The sequence below is a fragment of the Triturus cristatus genome, chromosome 5_1, assembly GCF_964204655.1.
Source record: "Triturus cristatus chromosome 5_1, aTriCri1.1, whole genome shotgun sequence".
NCBI classification, from domain to species: domain Eukaryota; kingdom Metazoa; phylum Chordata; class Amphibia; order Caudata; family Salamandridae; genus Triturus; species Triturus cristatus.
In genome coordinates this window covers 68,600,967-68,620,502 of record NC_140587.1, presented here as the reverse complement: position 1 = coordinate 68,620,502, position 19,536 = coordinate 68,600,967, and positions in this window count along the sequence as shown.

The following is a 19,536-nucleotide window of genomic DNA, read 5'->3' as shown; positions in this document are numbered from 1 at the left end:
AGTCTGTAGTCTGTAGTGTAGTCTCTTTCCCAGTGTAGTCTGTAGTGTAGTCTCTTTCCCAGTGTAGTCTGTAGTGTAGTCTCTTTCCCAGTGTAGTCTGTAGTGTAGTCTCTGTCCCAGCGTAGTCTGTAGTGAAGTCTCTTTCCCAGTGTAGTCTCTTTCCCAGTGTAGTCTGTAGTGTAGTCTATTTCCCAGTGTAGTCTCTTTCCCAGTGTAGTCTCTTTCCCAGTGTAGTCTGTAGTGTAGTCTCTTTCCCAGTGTAGTCTGTAGTGTAGTCTCTCTGTCCTAGTGTAGTCTGTAGTGCAGTCTCTGTCCCAGTGTAGTCTGTAGTGTAGTCTCTGTCCCAGTGTAGTCTGTAGTGTAGTCTCTTTCCCAGTGTAGTCTGTAGTGTAGTCTCTTTCCCAGTGTAGTCTGTAGTGTAGTCCCTTTCCCAGTGTAGTCTCTTTCCCAGTGTAGTCTATTTCACAGTGTAGTCTCTGTCCCAGTGTAGTCTGTAGTGTAGTCTCTTTCCCAGTGTTTTCTGTAGTGGTCTCTGTCCCAGTGTAGTCTGTAGTGTAGTCTCTTTCCCAGTGTAGTCTGTAGTGTAGTCTCTTTCCCAGTGTAGTCTGTAGTGAAGTCTCTTTCCCAGTGTAGTCTGTTTCCCAGTGTAGTCTGTAGTGTAGTCTCTTTCCCAGTGTAGTCTGTAGTGTAGTCTCTGTCCCAGTGTAGTCTGTAGTGTAGTCTCTGTCCCAGTGTAGTCTGTAGTCTGTAGTGTAGTCTCTTTCCCAGTGTAGTCTGTAGTGTAGTCTCTGTCCCAGTGTAGTCTGCAGTGTAGTCTCTTTCCCAGTGTAGTCTCTTTCCCAGTGTAGTCTGTAGTGTAGTCTCTTTCGCAGTGTAGTCTGTAGTGTAGTCTCTGTCCCAGTGTAGTCTGTAGTGAAGTCTCTTTCCCAGTGTAGTCTCTTTCCCAGTGTAGTCTGTAGTGTAGTCTATTTCCCAGTGTAGTCTCTTTCCCAGTGTAGTCTCTTTCCCAGTTTAGTCTGTAGTGTAGTCTCTTTCCCAGTGTAGTCTGTAGTGTAGTCTCTCTGTCCCAGTGTAGTCTGTAGTGCAGTCTCTGTCCCAGTGTAGTTGTTAGACCTGGCACCATTGGCGTGGGTCACCCTTCCATTTTTGTCTGTGCCTCAATGTGTTTTTGTGTTGGTGTTAGCTGCTCAGGGCACTGTGCCACTGCCATCCAGTGCCACAGTGCAAGTGCTCCCTATGGTAAAATGTATCATGTGAATTGACTTCCACGTTTGGCATATTTGGTTTACTATCAGTCCCTAGTAGAGTGCACCAGGGGTGCCAAGGGCTTGTATATCCAAATGTTGCTAGTGGGCTTGCAGCACTGATTGTGCCACCCATCGAAGCAGCGGGGTAAAATGTATCTAGGATCTGCCACTGCAGAACCTGCGCGCGGTCTGGTACCGTCGCGCTGACTGAGTAAGTGTCCCCACTTGCCAGTCCCTAAATCTTCCCTTAACTACATGTTAGTCACCCCTCTGGTAGGCCCAAGCGCAGGGTGCATTGTAGGCATAAGGTAGGACATGCCCTGATGTGTGTGGCATGTCTTAATAGTGAATTACAGCCATTTTCGTTTTTCACTATTGAAGGCTACCTGCTCTCCGTAGGCCAGAATGGGCTGCTGGGATCGCTACACGCTGTGACCCCAGTGGACTCAGAGAGCATGGTAGAAAGTCATGTTTAGTATGCCTGAACTCTGGATAATAAAATACATCTTTTAGTAAAGGTTATTTTAATATCCTGGGTTTGCAAATGCTACTTTTAGAAAGTTAGCCTTTGCGTGCCTGGCCATCTCAGTCCGCCTCTGCTGTGGGTGTGGGTTCTGCCTAGCAACAGTACAGGAGCAGGGCTGGGGGGATTCCAGGAGACAGGTTGGCTGCCAGGTGGTGGGTAGAGAGATCGCACCAGGATGGGTGGGAGGAGTACACCCTGACTCTTGAATAGACCTGTGCTCTGCCACCACAAAGCCGGCTCCGCCCCCTGTGGAGCGGCTGATGTCTCTGCCCTGCTGCTGAAAGGAAAGAGCCGAGTCACCAAAACAAAGTACTCCAGGACTGGACTGAGCCAGGCCCAGGCGCCCTGGCGCTAAAGAACAAAAGAATTGTGCTATAAAAGCAGGAGCCCTGCTCCTAAGAAATCAGATCCAGATTGAACCACGAAGGAACTCTGCCCGACTAGAAGGACCTGGAAAAAACTGAAGGAGGAGTAACTTTCCCTGACCTGAGGGACTGGCCTGCAGTAGGTGCCTTGCTGAGGAAGGAGAGGAAAAAGACTAGAAGAGACTTTTGCACTTTGTTCTTCAACTATCTCCAAGGGCTTGGAAGAAGAGCTTGCCCCCTGAACTGAACCCCAGGACCAGTGGGTTCACCGTGTCTCCGCTCGTCTGAGAACTCGAGCCGTGTGCTTTCTCCCGCCGGAGTGCTCTGCGCACCTTGCCACCCCTTCTAGGGCCGTGACACCCAGAAGCCTGGCCGCCTCCCCTCGCCGAGAGCCCCGCTCTACCTGAGTCGCTCTGGACCCATCGAGGCTGGCCGCCCCGCTTCCCTGTCACCTGCCTGCCACTGGAGCGTGCCTGGTGCCCTCTCGCCCTCCCGCCGGATTTCTAATTGGGAAGTGAAATCAAGCCACGGACGGCCGCCCGTACGTCGTAACGTATCCGGCCGCCCCGCTTCACCTCCCAGCCGGAGTCTGACCGTGCCGCCCTCCGCCGTGACCTCCCACACAGTCCGTGTCGGAGGCCCTGGGCCGCACCTGTCTACCGAGAGCCGCCCGCTGAATTCTTGATCCGGAGACCCGCGAAGTGCAGAACCTGCATCTCCCCCGAAGACTCGTCCAAGCACATCGCACGTTCCCAGGTACAGTGAACTCTCTATCGGACTCGGGGTCCGCAACGTTCTGATTTCCCCGTATCACTGTACCCCGGGTGCACGGCGCATTATTGTGACTGGACCGACTCAACCGAGCCCTGTGAAGCGCTCGTGATCGAATAAGTTACCAAAGAAAGGAACAGTGCCTAATTATCATCTTGTGGCTTCCATTTCGCAACCGTTATTGATGGTCTTGTACATGCCTGCGTAACAAAGAATCTTTTATATAAAGCATCCGTATTTTTGATACAGCCTACGCCTGGTGTCCATTTGTGGGGGATCGTTGTGATTTACTGTGTGTGATCATAAATGCTTAACTGATTAGCGCCCTGAAGTTTAGCCCTGACTGCTCGCGCCACACTACCTATAGGGTGAGCAGGGGTTGTTCTGAAGGGGTAATTCTCTCGCCCTGAATAGAAGAAGGGACCACTGCTTGTCACAAGTACCTACCTGTGCCAACCAGAGGTTCCCCATTCTAACAGTAGTCTGTAGTGTAGTCTCTGTCCCATTGTAGTCTGTAGTGTAGTCTCTGTCCCATTGTAGTCTGTGGTGTAGTCTCTCTGTCCCAGTGTAGTCTGTAGTGTAGTCTCTTTCCCAGTGTAGTCTGTAGTGTAGTCTCTTTCCCAGTGTAGTCTGTAGTGTAGTCTCTTTCCCAGTGTAGTCTCTTTCCCAGTGTAGTCTTTTTCCCAGTGTAGTCTGTAGTGTAGTCTCTTTCCCAGTGTAGTCTGTAGTGTAGTCTCTTTCCAGTGTAGTCTGTAGTGTAGTCTATGTCCCAGTGTAGTCTGTAGTGTAGTCTCTTTCCCAGTGTAGTCTTTTTCCCAGTGTAGTCTGTAGTGTAGTCTCTTTCCCAGTGTAGTCTGTAATGTAGTCTCTGTCCCAGTGTAGTCTGTAGTGTAGTCTCTTTCCCAGTGTAGTCTGTAGTGTAGTCTCTTTCCCAGTGTAGTCTTTTTCCCAGTGTAGTCTGTAGTGAAGTCTCTTTCCTAGTGTAGTCTCTTTCCCAGTGTAGTCTGTAGTGTAGTCTCTGTCCCAGTGTAGTCTGCAGTGTAGTCTCTTTCCCAGTGTAGTCTCTTTCCCAGTGTAGTCTTTTTCTCAGTGCAGTCTGTAGTGTAGTCTCTGTCCCAATGTAGTCTGCAGTGTAGTCTCTTTCCCAGTGTAGTCTGTAGTGTAGTCTCTGTCCCAGTGTAGTCTGTAGTGTAGTCTCTGTCCCAGTGTAGTCTGTAGTGTAGTCTCTTTCCCAGTGTAGTCTGTAGTGTAGTCTCTGTCCCAGTGTAGTCTGTAGTGTAGTCTCTTTCGCAGTGTAGTCTGTAGTGTAGTCTCTGTCCCAGTGTAGTCTGTAGTGAAGTCTCTTTCCCAGTGTAGTCTCTTTCCCAGTGTAGTCTGTAGTGTAGTCTATTTCCCAGTGTAGTCTCTTTCCCAGTGTAGTCTGTAGTGTAGTTTCTGTCCCAGTGTAGTCTGTAGTGTAGTCTCTGTCCCAGTGTAGTCTGTAGTGTAGTCTCTTTCCCAGTGTAGTCTGTAGTTTAGTCTCTGTCCCAGTGTAGTCTGTAGTGTAGTCTCTGTCGCAGTGTAGTCTGTAGTGTAGTCTCTCTGTCCCAGTGTAGTCTGTAGTGTAGTCTCTTTCCCAGTGTAGTCTGTAGTGTAGTCTCTTTCCCAGTGTAGTCTGTAGTGAAGTCTCTTTCCCAGTGTAGTCTGTAGTGTAGTCTCTTTCCCAGTGTAGTCTCTTTCCCAGTGTAGTCTTTTTCCCAGTGTAGTCTGTAGTGTAGTCTCTTTCCCAGTGTAGTCTGTAGTGTAGTTTCTTTCCAGTGTAGTCTGTAGTGTAGTCTATGTCCCAGTGTAGTCTGTAGTGTAGTCTCTTTCCTAGTGTAGTCTCTTTCCCAGTGTAGTCTGTAGTGTAGTCTCTGTCCCAGTGTAGTCTGTAGTGTAGTCTCTTTCCCAGTGTAGTCTGTAGTGTAGTCTCTTTCCCAGTGTAGTCTTTTTCCCAGTGTAGTCTGTAGTGAAGTCTCTTTCCTAGTGTCGTCTCTTTCCCAGTGTAGTCTGTAGTGTAGTCTCTGTCCCGGTGTAGTCTGTACTGTAGTCTCTTTCCCAGTGTAGTCTCTTTCCCAGTGTAGTCTTTTTCCCAGTGCAGTCTGTAGTGTAGTCTCTGTCCCAGTGTAGTCTGTTGTGTAGTCTCTTTCCCAGTGTAGTCTGTAGTGTAGTCTCTGTCCCAGTGTAGTCTGTAGTGTAGTCTCTGTCCCAGTGTAGTCTGTAGTGAAGTCTCTTTCCCAGTGTAGTCCCTTTCCCAGTGTAGTCTGTAGTGTAGTCTCTTTCCCAGTGTAGTCTCTTTCCCAGTGTAGTCTGTAGTGTAGTCTCTTTCCCAGTGTAGTCTGTAGTGTAGTCTCTGTCCCAGTGTAGTCTGTAGTGTAGTCTCTTTCCCAGTGTAGTCTGTAGTGAAGTCTCTTTCCCAGTGTAGTCTATTTCCCAGTGTAGTCTGTAGTGTAGTCTCTTTCCCAGTGTAGTCTGTAGTGTAGTGTCTCTGTCCCAGTGTAGTCTGTAGTGTAGTCTGTAGTGTAGTCTCTCTGTCCCAGTGTAGTCTGTAGTGTAGTCTCTTTCCCAGTGTAGTCTGTAGTGTAGGCTCTTTCCCAGTGTAGTCTGTAGTGTAGTCTCTCTGTCCCAGTGTAGTCTGTAGTGTAGTCTCTTTCCCAGTGTAGTTTGCAGTGTAGTCTCTGTCCCAGTGTAGTCTGTAGTGTAGTCTCTCTGTCCCAGTGTAGTCTGTAGTGTAGTCTCTGTACCAGTGTAGTCTGTAGTGTAGTCTCTTTCCCAGTGTAGTCTGTAGTGTAGTCTCTTTCCCAGTGTAGTCTGTAGTGAAGTCTCTTTCCCAGTGGAGTCTCTTTCCCAGTGTAGTTTGTAGTGTAGTCTCTTTCCCAGTGCAGTCTTTTTACCAGTGTAGTCTATTTCCCAGTGTAGTCTGTAGTGTAGTCTCTTTCCCAGTGTAGTCCGTAGTGTAGTCTCTGTCCCAGTGTAGTCTGTAGTGTCTGTCCCAGTGTAGTCTGTAGTGTAGTCTCTTTCGCAGTGTAGTCTGTAGTGTAGTGTCTTTCCCAGTGTAGTCTGTAGTGTAGTCTCTTTCCCAGTGTAGTCTGTAGTGTAGTGTCTGTCCCAGTGTAGTCTGTAGTGTAGTCTCTGTCCCAGTGTAGTCTCTTTCCCAGTGTAGTCTGTAGTGTAGTCTCTGTCCCAGTGTAGTCTGTAGTGTAGTCTCTTTCCCAGTGTAGTCTGTAGTGTAGTCTCTTTCCCAGTGTAGTCTTTTTCCCAGTGTAGTCTGTAGTGAAGTCTCTTTCCTAGTGTCGTCTCTTTCCCAGTGTAGTCTGTAGTGTAGTCTCTTTCCCAGTGTAGTCTGTAGTGTAGTCTCTGTCCCAGTGTAGTCTGTAGTGTAGTCTCTGTCGCAGTGTAGTCTGTAGTGTAGTCTCTCTGTCCCAGTGTAGTCTGTAGTGTAGTCTCTTTCCCAGTGTAGTCTGTAGTGTAGTCTCTTTCCCAGTGTAGTCTGTAGTGAAGTCTCTTTCCCAGTGTAGTCTGTAGTGTAGTCTCTTTCCCAGTGTAGTCTCTTTCCCAGTGTAGTCTTTTCCCCAGTGTAGTCTGTAGTGTAGTCTCTTTCCCAGTGTAGTCTGTAGTGTAGTCTCTTTCCAGTGTAGTCTGTAGTGTAGTCTATGTCCCAGTGTAGTCTGTAGTGTAGTCTCTTTCCCAGTGTTGTCTCTTTCCCAGTGTAGTCTGTAGTGTAGTCTCTGTCCCAGTGTAGTCTGTAGTGTAGTCTCTTTCCCAGTGTAGTCTGTAGTGTAGTCTCTTTCCCAGTGTAGTCTTTTTCCCAGTGTAGTCTGTAGTGAAGTCTCTTTCCTAGTGTCGTCTCTTTCCCAGTGTAGTCTGTAGTGTAGTCTCTGTCCCGGTGTAGTCTGTAGTGTAGTCTCTTTCCCAGTGTAGTCTCTTTCCCAGTGTAGTCTTTTTCCCAGTGCAGTCTGTAGTGTAGTCTCTGTCCCAGTGTAGTCTGTTGTGTAGTCTCTTTCCCAGTGTAGTCTCTGTCCCAGTTTAGTCTGTAGTGTAGTCTCTGTCCCAGTGTAGTCTGTAGTGAAGTCTCTTTCCCAGTGTAGTCCCTTTCCCAGTGTAGTCTGTAGTGTAGTCTCTTTCCCAGTGTAGTCTCTTTCCCAGTGTAGTCTGTAGTGTAGTCTCTTTCCCAGTGTAGTCTGTAGTGTAGTCTCTGTCCCAGTATAGTCTGTAGTGTAGTCTCTTTCCCAGTGTAGTCTGTAGTGAAGTCTCTTTCCCAGTGTAGTCTATTTCCCAGTGTAGTCTGTAGTGTAGTCTCTCTGTCCCAGTGTAGTCTGTAGTGTAGTCTCTGTACCAGTGTAGTCTGTAGTGTAGTCTCTTTCCCAGTGTATCTCTTTCCCAGTGTAGTCTGTAGTGTAGTCTCTTTCCCAGTGTAGTCTGTAGTGAAGTCTCTTTCCCAGTGGAGTCTCTTTCCCAGTGTAGTTTGTAGTGTAGTCTCTTTCCCAGTGCAGTCTCTTTACCAGTGTAGTCTATTTCCCAGTGTAGTCTGTAGTGTAGTCTCTTTCCCAGTGTAGTCCGTAGTGTAGTCTCTGTCCCAGTGTAGTCTGTAGTGTCTGTCCCAGTGTAGTCTGTAGTGTTGTCTCTTTCGCAGTGTAGTCTGTAGTGTAGTGTCTTTCCCAGTGTAGTCTGTAGTGTAGTCTCTTTCCAGTGTAGTCTGTAGTGTAGTCTCTGTCCCAGTGTAGTCTGTAGTGTAGTCTCTTTCCCAGTGTAGTCTGTAGTGTAGTCTCTTTCCCTGTGTAGTCTCTTTCCCAGTGTAGTCTCTTTCCCTGTGTAGTCTCTTTCCCAGTGTAGTCTGTAGTGTAGTCTCTGTCCCAGTGTAGTCTGTAGTGTAGTCTCTTTCCCAGTGTAGTCTGTAGTGTAGTCTCTTTCCCAGTGTAGTCTGTAGTGTAATCTCTGTCCCAGTGTAATCTGTAGTGTAGTCTCTTTCCCAGTGTAGTCTGTAGTGTAGTCTCTGTCCCAGTGTAGTCTGTAGTGTAGTCTCTGTCCCAGTGTAGTCTGTAGTGTAGTCTCTTTCCCAGTGTAGTCTGTAGTGAAGTCTCTTTCCCAGTGTAGTCTCTTGCCCAGTGTAGTCTCTTTCGCAGTGTAGTCTGTAGTGTAGTCTCTTTCCCAGTGTAGTCTCTTTCCGAGTGTAGTCTATTTCCCGGTGTAGTCTGTAGTGTAGTCTCTTTCCCAGTGTAGTCTGTAGTGTAGTCTCTCTGTCCCAGTGTAGTCTGTAGTGCAGTCTCTGTCCCAGTGTAGTCTGTAGTGTAGTCTCTGTCCCAGTGTAGTCTGTAGTCTGTAGTGTAGTCTCTTTCCCAGTGTAGTCTGTAGTGTAGTCTCTTTCCCAGTGTAGTCTGTAGTGTAGTCTCTTTCCCAGTGTAGTCTGTAGTGTAGTCTCTGTCCCAGCGTAGTCTGTAGTGAAGTCTCTTTCCCAATGTAGTCTCTTTCCCAGTGTAGTCTGTAGTGTAGTCTATTTCCCAGTGTAGTCTCTTTCCCAGTGTAGTCTCTTTCCCAGTGTAGTCTGTAGTGTAGTCTCTTTCCCAGTGTAGTCTGTAGTGTAGTCTCTCTGTCCTAGTGTAGTCTGTAGTGCAGTCTCTGTCCCAGTGTAGTCTGTAGTGTAGTCTCTGTCCCAGTGTAGTCTGTAGTGTAGTCTCTTTCCCAGTGTAGTCTGTAGTGTAGTCTCTTTCCCAGTGTAGTCTGTAGTGTAGTCCCTTTCCCAGTGTAGTCTCTTTCCCAGTGTAGTCTATTTCCCAGTGTAGTCTCTGTCCCAGTGTAGTCTGTAGTGTAGTCTCTTTCCCAGTGTTTTCTGTAGTGGTCTCTGTCCCAGTGTAGTCTGTAGTGTAGTCTCTTTCCCAGTGTAGTCTGTAGTGTAGTCTCTTTCCCAGTGTAGTCTGTAGTGAAGTCTCTTTCCCAGTGTAGTCTCTTTCCCAGTGTAGTCTGTAGTGTAGTCTCTTTCCCAGTGTAGTCTGTAGTGTAGTCTCTGTCCCAGTGTAGTCTGTAGTGTAGTCTCTGTCCCAGTGTAGTCTGTAGTGTAGTCTCTTTCCCAGTGTAGTCTGTAGTGTAGTCTCTTTCGCAGTGTAGTCTGTAGTGTAGTCTCTGTCCCAGTGTAGTCTGTAGTGAAGTCTCTTTCCCAGTGTAGTCTCTTTCCCAGTGTAGTCTGTAATGTAGTCTATTTCCCAGTGTAGTCTCTTTCCCAGTGTAGTCTCTTTCCCAGTTTAGTCTGTAGTGTAGTCTCTTTCCCAGTGTAGTCTGTAGTGTAGTCTCTCTGTCCCAGTGTAGTCTGTAGTGCAGTCTCTGTCCCAGTGTAGTTGTTAGACCTGGCACCATTGGCGTGGGTCACCCTTCCATTTTTGTCTGTGCCTCAATGTGTTTTTGTGTTGGTGTTAGCTGCTCAGGGCACTGTGCCACTGCCATCCAGTGCCACAGTGCAAGTGCTCCCTATGGTAAAATGTATCATGTGAATTGACTTCCACGTTTGGCATATTTGGTTTACTGTCAGTCCCTAGTAGAGTGCACCAGGGGTGCCAAGGGCTTGTATATCCAAATGTTGCTAGTGGGCTTGCAGCACTGATTGTGCCACCCATCGAAGCAGCGGGGTAAAATGTATCTAGGATCTGCCACTGCAGAACCTGCGCGCGGTCTGGTACCGTCGCGCTGACTGAGCAAGTGTCCCCACTTGCCAGTCCCTAAACCTTCCCTTAACTACATGTTAGTCACCCCTCTGGTAGGCCCAAGCGCAGGGTGCATTGTAGGCATAAGGTAGGACATGCCCTGATGTGTGTGGCATGTCTTAATAGTGAATTACAGCCATTTTCGTTTTTCACTATTGAAGGCTACCTGCTCTCCGTAGGCCAGAATGGGCTGCTGGGATCGCTACACGCTGTGACCCCAGTGGACTCAGAGAGCATGGTAGAAAGTCATGTTTAGTATGCCTGAACTCTGGATAATAAAATACATCTTTTAGTAAAGGTTATTTTAATATCCTGGGTTTGCAAATGCTACTTTTAGAAAGTTAGCCTTTGCGTGCCTGGCCATCTCAGTCCGCCTCTGCTGTGGGTGTGGGTTCTGCCTAGCAACAGTACAGGAGCAGGGCTGGGGGGATTCCAGGAGACAGGTTGGCTGCCAGGTGGTGGGTAGAGAGATCGCACCAGGATGGGTGGGAGGAGTACACCCTGACTCTTGAATAGACCTGTGCTCTGCCACCACAAAGCCGGCTCCGCCCCCTGTGGAGCGGCTGATGTCTCTGCCCTGCTGCTGAAAGGAAAGAGCCGAGTCACCAAAACAAAGTACTCCAGGACTGGACTGAGCCGGGCCCAGGCGCCCTGGCGCTAAAGAACAAAAGAATTGTGCTATAAAAGCAGGAGCCCTGCTCCTAAGAAATCAGATCCAGATTGAACCACGAAGGAACTCTGCCCGACTAGAAGGACCTGGAAAAAACTGAAGGAGGAGTAACTTTCCCTGACCTGAGGGACTGGCCTGCAGTAGGTGCCTTGCTGAGGAAGGAGAGGAAAAAGACTAGAAGAGACTTTTGCACTTTGTTCTTCAACTATCTCCAAGGGCTTGGAAGAAGAGCTTGCCCCCTGAACTGAACCCCAGGACCAGTGGGTTCACGTGTCTACGCTCGTCTGAGAACTCGAGCCGTGTGCTTTCTCCCGCCGGAGTGCTCTGCGCACCTTGCCACCCCTCCTAGGGCCGTGACACCCAGAAGCCTGGCCGCCTCCCCTCGCCGAGAGCCCCGCTCTACCTGAGTCGCTCTGGACCCATCGAGGCTGGCCGCCCCGCTTCCCTGTCACCTGCCTGCCACTGGAGCGTGCCTGGTGCCCTCTCGCCCTCCCGCCGGATTTCTAATTGGGAAGTGAAATCAAGCCTCGGACGGCCGCCCGTACGTCGTAACGTATCCGGCCGCCCCGCTTCACCTCCCAGCCGGAGTCTGACCGTGCCGCCCTCCGCCGTGACCTCCCACACAGTCCGTGTCGGAGGCCCTGGGCCGCACCTGTCTACCGAGAGCCGCCCGCTGAATTCTTGATCCGGAGACCCGTGAGGTGCAGAACCTGCATCTCCCCCGAAGACTCGTCCAAGCACATCGCACGTTCCCAGGTACAGTGAACTCTCTATCGGACTCGGGGTCCGCAACGTTCTGATTTCCCCGTATCACTGTACCCCGGGTGCACGGCGCATTATTGTGACTGGACCGACTCAACCGAGCCCTGTGAAGCGCTCGTGATCGAATAAGTTACCAAAGAAAGGAACAGTGCCTAATTATCATCTTGTGGCTTCCATTTCGCAACCGTTATTGATGGTCTTGTACATGCCTGCGTAACAAAGAATCTTTTATATAAAGCATCCGTATTTTTGATACAGCCTACGCCTGGTGTCCATTTGTGGGGGATCGTTGTGATTTACTGTGTGTGATCATAAATGCTTAACTGATTAGCGCCCTGAAGTTTAGCCCTGACTGCTCGCGCCACACTACCTATAGGGTGAGCAGGGGTTGTTCTGAAGGGGTAATTCTCTCGCCCTGAATAGAAGAAGGGACCACTGCTTGTCACAAGTACCTACCTGTGCCAACCAGAGGTTCCACATTCTAACAGTAGTCTGTAGTGTAGTCTCTGTCCCAGTGTAGTCTGTAGTGTAGTCTCTGTCCCAGTGTAGTCTGTGGTGTAGTCTCTCTGTCCCAGTGTAGTCTGTAGTGTAGTCTCTTTCCCAGTGTAGTCTGTAGTGTAGTCTCTTTCCCAGTGTAGTCTGTAGTGTAGTCTCTTTCCCAGTGTAGTCTCTTTCCCAGTGTAGTCTTTTTCCCAGTGTAGTCTGTAGTGTAGTCTCTTTCCCAGTGTAGTCTGTAGTGTAGTCTCTTTCCAGTGTAGTCTGTAGTGTAGTCTATGTCCCAGTGTAGTCTGTAGTGTAGTCTCTTTCCCAGTGTAGTCTTTTTCCCAGTGTAGTCTGTAGTGTAGTCTCTTTCCCAGTGTAGTCTGTAGTGTAGTCTCTGTCCCAGTGTAGTCTGTAGTGTAGTCTCTTTCCCAGTGTAGTCTCTTTCCCAGTGTAGTCTTTTTCCCAGTGCAGTCTGTAGTGTAGTCTCTGTCCCAATGTAGTCTGCAGTGTAGTCTCTTTCCCAGTGTAGTCTGTAGTGTAGTCTCTGTCCCAGTGTAGTCTGTAGTGTAGTCTCTGTCCCAGTGTAGTCTGTAGTGTAGCTCTTTCCCAGTGTAGTCTGTAGTGAAGTCTCTTTCCCAGTGTAGTCTATTTCCCAGTGTAGTCTGTATTGTAGTCTCTTTCCGAGTGTAGTCTGTAGTGTAGTGTCTCTGTCCCAGTGTAGTCTGTAGTGTAGTCTGTAGTGTAGTCTCTCTGTCCCAGTGTAGTCTGTAGTGTAGTCTCTTTCCCAGTGTAGTCTGTAGTTTAGGCTCTTTCCCAGTGTAGTCTGTAGTGAAGTCTCTTTCCCAGTGTAGTCTGTAGTGTAGTCTCTTTCCCAGTGTAGTCTCTTTCCCAGTGTAGTCTTTTTCCCAGTGTAGTCTGTAGTGTAGTCTCTTTCCCAGTGTAGTCTGTAGTGTAGTTTCTTTCCAGTGTAGTCTGTAGTGTAGTCTATGTCCCAGTGTAGTCTGTAGTGTAGTCTCTTTCCTAGTGTAGTCTCTTTCCCAGTGTAGTCTGTAGTGTAGTCTCTGTCCCAGTGTAGTCTGTAGTGTAGTCTCTTTCCCAGTGTAGTCTGTAGTGTAGTCTCTTTCCCAGTGTAGTCTTTTTCCCAGTGTAGTCTGTAGTGTAGTCTCTGTACCAGTGTAGTCTGTAGTGTAGTCTCTGTCCCAGTGTAGTCTTTTTCCCAGTGTAGTCTGTAGTGAAGTCTCTTTCCTAGTGTAGTCTCTTTCCCAGTGTAGTCTGTAGTGTAGTCTCTGTCCCAGTGTAGTCTGTAGTGTAGTCTCTTTCCCAGTGTAGTCTCTTTCCCAGTGTAGTCTTTTTCCCAGTGCAGTCTGTAGTGTAGTCTCTGTCCCAATGTAGTCTGCAGTGTAGTCTCTTTCCCAGTGTAGTCTGTAGTGTAGTCTCTGTCCCAGTGTAGTCTGTAGTGTAGTCTCTGTCCCAGTGTAGTCTGTAGTGTAGCTCTTTCCCAGTGTAGTCTGTAGTGAAGTCTCTTTCCCAGTGTAGTCTATTTCCCAGTGTAGTCTGTATTGTAGTCTCTTTCCGAGTGTAGTCTGTAGTGTAGTGTCTCTGTCCCAGTGTAGTCTGTAGTGTAGTCTGTAGTGTAGTCTCTCTGTCCCAGTGTAGTCTGTAGTGTAGTCTCTTTCCCAGTGTAGTCTGTAGTTTAGGCTCTTTCCCAGTGTAGTCTGTAGTGTAGTCTCTCTGTCCCAGTGTAGTCTGTAGTGTAGTCTCTTTTCCAGTGTAGTCTCTGTCCCAGTGTAGTCTGTAGTGTAGTCTCTCTGTCCCAGTGTAGTCTCTTTCCCAGTGTAGTCTGTAGTGTAGTCTCTGTCCCAGTGTATTCTGTAGTGTAGTCTATTTCCCAGTGTAGTCTGTAGTGTAGTCTCTTTCCCAGTGTAGTCTGTAGTGTAGTCTCTTTCCCAGTGTAGTCTGTAGTGAAGTCTCTTTCCCAGTGTAGTCTCTTTCCCAGTGTAGTCTGTAGTGTAGTCTCTTTACCAGTGTAGTCTCTTTACCAGTGTAGTCTATTTCCCAGTGTAGTCTGTAGTGTAGTCTCTGTCCCAGTGTAGTCCATAGTGTAGTCTCTTTCCCAGTGTAGTCTGTAGTGTAGTCTGTTTACCAGTGTAGTCTCTTTACCAGTGTAGTCTATTTCCCAGTGTAGTCTGTAGTGTAGTCTCTGTCCCAGTGTAGTCCGTAGTGTAGTCTCTTTCCCAGTGTAGTCTGTAGTGTAGTCTCTTTCCCAGTGTAGTCTGTAGTGTAGTCTCTTTCCAGTGTAGTCTGTAGTGTAGTCTCTGTCCCAGTGTAGTCTGTAGTGTAGTCTCTTTCCCAGTGTAGTCTGTAGTGCAGTCTCTTTCCCAGTGTAGTCTCTTTCCCAGTGTAGTCTGTAGTGTAGTCTCTGTCGCAGTGTAGTCTGTAGTGTAGTCTCTGTCCCAGTGTAGTCTGTAGTGTAGTCTCTTTACCAGTGTAGTCTGTAGTGTAGTCTCTTTTCCTGTGTAGTCTCTGTCCCAGTGTAGTCTGTAGTGTAGTCTCTTTCCCAGTGTAGTCTCTAGTGAAGTCTCTTTCCCAGTGTAGTCTCTTTCCCAGTGTAGTCTCTTTCCCAGTGTAGTCTGTAGTGTAGTCTCTTTCCCAGTGTAGTCTCTTTCCCAGTGTAGTCTATTTCCCAGTGTAGTCTGTAGTGTAGTCTCTGTCCCAGTGTAGTCTGTAGTGTAGTCTCTTTCCCAGTGTAGTCTGTAGTGTAGTCTCTTTCCCAGTGTAGTCTTTTTCCCAGTGTAGTCTGTAGTGTAGTCTCTTTCCCAGTGTAGTCTGTAGTGTAGTCTCTTTCCAGTGTAGTCTGTAGTGTAGTCTCTGTCCCAGTGTACTCTGTAGTGTAGTCTCTTTCCCAGTGTAGTCTTTTTCCCAGTGTAGTCTGTAGTGTAGTCTCTTTCCCAGTGTAGTCTGTAGTGTAGTCTCTTTCCCAGTGTAGTCTGTAGTGTAGTCTCTGTCCCAGTGTAGTCTGTAGTGTAGTCTCTGTCCCAGTGTCCCAGTGTAGTCTGTAGTGTAGTCTCTTTCCCAGTGTAGTCTTTTTCCCAGTGTAGTCTGTAGTGTAGTCTCTTTCCCAGTGTAGTCTGTAGTGTAGTCTCTTTCCAGTGTAGTCTGTAGTGTAGTCTCTTTCCCAGTGTAGTCTTTTTCCCAGTGTAGTCTGTAGTGTAGTCCCTTTCCCAGTGTAGTCTGTAGTGTAGTCTCTTTCCCAGTGTAGTCTGTATTGTAGTCTCTTTCCCAGTGTAGTCTGTAGTGTAGTCTCTTTCCCAGTGTAGTCTGTAGTGTAGTCTCTGTCCCAGTGTCGTCTGTAGTGTAGTCTCTGTGCCAGTGTCCCAGTGTAGTCTGTAGTGTAGCCTTTTTCCCAGTGTAGTCTGTAGTGTAGTCTCTGTCCCAGTGTAGTCTGTAGTGTAGTCTCTTTCCCAGTGTAGTTTTTTCCCCAGTGTAGTCCATTTCCCAGTGTAGTCTGGAGTGTAGTCTCTGTCCCAGTGTAGTCTGTAGTGTAGTCTCTTTCCCAGTGTAGTCTGTAGTGAAGTCTCTTTCCCAGTGTATTCTATTTCCCAGTGTAGTCTGTATTGTAGTCTCTTTCCGAGTGTAGTCTGTCGTGTAGTGTCTCTGTCCCAGTGTAGTCTGTACTGTAGTCTGTAGTGTAGTCTCTCTGTCCCAGTGTAGTCTGTAGTGTAGTCTCTTTCCCAGTGTAGTCTGTAGTTTAGGCTCTTTCCCAGTGTAGTCTGTAGTGTAGTCTCTCTGTCCCAGTGTAGTCTGTAGTGTAGTCTCTTTCCCAGTGTAGTCTGCAGTGTAGTCTCTGTCCCAGTGTAGTCTGTAGTGTAGTCTCTCAGTCCCAGTGTAGTCTGTAGTGTAGTCTCTTTCCCAGTGTAGTCTGTAGTGTAGTCTCTGTCCCAGTGTATTCTGTAGTGTAGTCTATTTCCCAGTGTAGTCTGTAGTGTAGTCTCTTTCCCAGTGTAGTCTTTTCCCAGTGTAGTCTGTAGTGAAGTCTCTTTCCCAGTGTAGTCTCTTTCCCAGTGTAGTCTGTAGTGTAGTCTCTTTACCAGTGTAGTCTCTTTACCAGTGTAGTCTATTTCCCAGTGTAGTCTGTAGTGTAGTCTCTGTCCCAGTGTAGTCCGTAGTGTAGTCTCTTTCCCAGTGTAGTCTGTAGTGTAGTCTCTTTCCAGTGTAGTCTGTAGTGTAGTCTCTGTCCCAGTGTAGTCTGTAGTGTAGTCTCTGTCCCAGTGTAGTCTGTAGTGTAGTCTCTTTCCCAGTGTAGTCTGTAGTGTAGTCTCTTTTCCTGTGTAGTCTCTTGCCCAGTGTAGTCTGTAGTGTAGTCTCTGTCCCAGTGTAATCTGTAGTGTAGTCTCTTTCCCAGTGTTGTCTGTAGTGTAGTCTCTGTCCCAGTGTAGTCTGTAGTGTAGTCTCTTTCCCAGTGTAGTCTGTAGTGAAGTCTCTTTCCCAGTGTAGTCTCTTTCCCAGTGTAGTCTCTTTCCCAGTGTAGTCTGTAGTGTAGTCTCTTTCCCAGTGTAGTCTCTTTCCCAGTGTAGTCTATTTCCTAGTGTAGTCTGTAGTGTAGTCTCTGTCCCAGTGTAGTCTGTAGTGTAGTCTCTTTCCCAGTGTAGTCTGTAGTGTAGTCTCTTTCCCAGTGTAGTCTTTTTCCCAGTGTAGTCTGTAGTGTAGTCTCTTTCCCAGTGTAGTCTGTAGTGTAGTCTCTTTCCAGTGTAGTCTGTAGTGTAGTCTCTGTCCCAGTGTACTCTGTAGTGTAGTCTCTTTCCCAGTGTAGTCTTTTTCCCAGTGTAGTCTGTAGTGTAGTCTATTTCCCAGTGTAGTCTTTTTCCCAGTGTAGTCTGTAGTGTAGTCTCTTTCCCAGTGTAGTCTGTAGTGTAGTCTCTTTCCAGTGTAGTCTGTAGTGTAGTCTCTGTCCCAGTGTACTCTGTAGTGTAGTCTCTTTCCCAGTGTAGTCTTTTTCCCAGTGTAGTCTGTAGTGTAGTCTCTGTCCCAGTGTAGTCTGTAGTGTAGTCTCTTTCCCAGTGTAGTCTGTAGTGTAGTCTCTGTCCCAGTGTCGTCTGTAGTGTATTCTCTTTCCCAGTGTAGTCTTTTTCCCAGTGTAGTCTGTAGTGTAGTCTCTTTCCCAGTGTAGTCTATAGTGTAGTCTCTTTCCAGTGTAGTCTGTAGTGTAGTCTCTGTCCCAGTGAAGTCTGTAGTGTAGTCTCTTTCCCAGTGTAGTCTTTTTCCCAGTGTAGTCTGTAGTGTAGTCCCTTTCCCAGTGTAGTCTGTAGTGTAGTCTCTTTCCCAGTGTAGTCTGTATTGTAGTCTCTTTCCCAGTGTAGTCTATTTCCCAGTGTAGTCTGTAGTGTAGTCTCTTTCCCAGTGTAGTCTGTAGTGTAGTCTCTGTCCCAGTGTCGTCTGTAGTGTAGTCTCTGTGCCAGTGTCCCAGTTTAGTCTGTAGTGTAGTCTCTTTCCCAGTGTAGTCTGCAGTGTAGTCTCTGTCCCAGTGTAGTCTGTAGTGTAGTCTCTATGCCAGTGTCCCAGTGTAGTCTGTAGTGTATTCTCTTTCCCAGTGTAGTTTTTCCCCAGTGTAGTCTGTAGTGTAGTCTCTTTCCCAGTGTAGTCTGTAGTGTAGTCTCTGTCCCAGTGTAGTCTGTAGTGTAGTTTCTTTCCCAGTGTAGTCTGTAGTGTAGTCTCTGTCCCAGTGTAGTCTGTAGTGTAGTCTCCGTCCCAGTGTAGTCTGTAGTGTAGTCTCTTTCCCAGTGTAGACTGTAGTGAAGTCTCTTTCCCAGTGTAGTCTCTTGCCCAGTGTAGTCTCTTTCGCAGTGCAGTCTGTAGTGTAGTCTCTTTCCCAGTGTAGTCTCTTTCCGAGTGTAGTCTATTTCCCGGTGTAGTCTGTAGTGTAGTCTCTTTCCCAGTGTAGTCTGTAGTGTAGTCTCTGTCCCAGTGTAGTCTGTAGTGTAGTCTCTGTCCCAGTGTAGTCTGTAGTGTAGTCTCTTTCCCAGTGTAGTCTGTAGTGTAGTCTCTTTCCCAGTGTAGTCTTTTTCCCAGTGTAGTCTGTAGTGTAGTCTCTTTCCCAGTGTAGTCTGCAGTGTAGTCTCTTTCCAGTGTAGTCTCTGTCCCAGTGTACTCTGTAGTGTAGTCTCTTTCCCAGTGTAGTCTTTTTCCCAGTGTAGTCTGTAGTGTAGTCTCTTTCCCAGTGTAGTCTGTAGTGTAGTCTCTTTTACAGTGTAGTCTGTATTATAGTCTCTTTCCCAGTGTAGTCTCTTTCCCAGTGTAGTCTGTAGTGTAGTCTCTGTCCCAGTGTCCCAGTGTAGTCTGTAGTGTAGTCTCTTTCCAGTGTAGTCTGTAGTGTAGTCTCTGTCCCAGTGTAGTCTGTAGTGTAGTCTCTTTCCCAGTTTAGTCTTTTTCCCAGTGTAGTCTGTAGTGTAGTCTCATTCCCAGTGTAGTCTGTATTGTAGTCTCTTTCCCAGTGAAGTCTTTTTCCCAGTGTAGTCTGTAGTGTAGTCTCTGTCCCAGTGTAGTCTGTAGTGTAGTCTCTGTCCCAGTGTCCCAGTGTAGTCTGTAGTGTAGTCTCTGTCCCAGTGTCCCAGTGTAGTCTGTAGTGTAGTCTCTTTCCCAGTGTAGTCTCTTTCCCAGTGTTGTCTGTAGTGTAGTCTCTGTCCCAGTGTAGTCTGTAGTGTAGTCTCTTTCCCAGTGTAGTCTGTAGTGAAGTCTCTTTCCCAGTGTAGTCTCTTTCCCAGTGTAGTCTCTTTCCCAGTGTAGTCTGTAGTGTAGTCTCTTTCCCAGTGTAGTCTCTTTCCCAGTGTAGTCTATTTCCCAGTGTAGTCTGTAGTGTAGTCTCTGTCCCAGTGTAGTCTGTAGTGTAGTCTCTTTCCCAGTGTAGTCTGTAGTGTAGTCTCTTTCCCAGTGTAGTCTTTTTCCCAGTGTAGTCTGTAGTGTAGTCTCTGTCCCAGTGTAGTCTGTAGTGTATTCTCTTTCCCAGTGTAGTCTTTTTCCCAGTGTAGTCTTTAGTGTAGTCTCTTTCCCAGTGTAGTCTATAGTGTAGTCTCTTTCCAGTGTAGTCTGTAGTGTAGTCTCTGTCCCAGTGAAGTCTGTAGTGTAGTCTCTTTCCCAGTGTAGTCTTTTTCCCAGTGTAGTCTGTAGTGTAGTCCCTTTCCCAGTGTAGTCTGTAGTGTAGTCTCTTTCCCAGTGTAGTCTGTATTGTAGTCTCTTTCCAGGTGTAGTCTATTTCCCAGTGTAGTCTGTAGTGTAGTCTCTTTCCCAGTGTAGTCTGTAGTGTAGTCTCTGTCCCAGTGTCGTCTGTAGTGTAAACTCTGTGCCAGTGTCCCAGTGTAGTCTGTAGTGTAGTCTCTTTCCCAGTGTAGTCTGTAGTGTAGTCTCTGTCCCAGTGTAGTTTGTAGTGTAGTCTCTGTCCCAGTGTCCCAGTGTAGTCTGTAGTGTATTCTCTTTCCCAGTGTAGTTTTTCCCCAGTGTAGTCTGTAGTGTAGTCTCTTTCCCAGTGTAGTCTGTAGTGTAGTCTCTGTCCCAGTGTAGTCTGTAGTGTAGTCTCTTTCCCAGTGTAGTCTGTATTATAGTCTCTTTCCCAGTGTAGTCTCTTTCCCAGTGTAGTCTGTAGTGTAGTCTCTTTCCCAGTGTAGTCTGTAGTGTAGTCTCTGTCCCAGTGTAGTCTGTAGTGTAGTCTCTTTCCCAGTGTAGTCTGTAGTGTAGTCTCCGTCCCAGTGTAGTCTGTAGTGTAGTCTCTTTCCCAGTGTAGTCTGTAGTGAAGTCTCTTTCCCAGTGTAGTCTCTTGCCCAGTGTAGTCTCTTTCGCAGTGCAGTCTGTAGTGTAGTCTCTTTCCCACTGTAGTCTCTTTCCGAGTGTAGTCTATTTCCCGGTGTAGTCTGTAGTGCAGTCTCTTTCCCAGTGTAGTCTGTAGTGTAGTCTCTGTCCCAGTGTAGTCTGTAGTGTAGTCTCTGTCCCAGTGTAGTCTGTAGTGTAGTCTCTT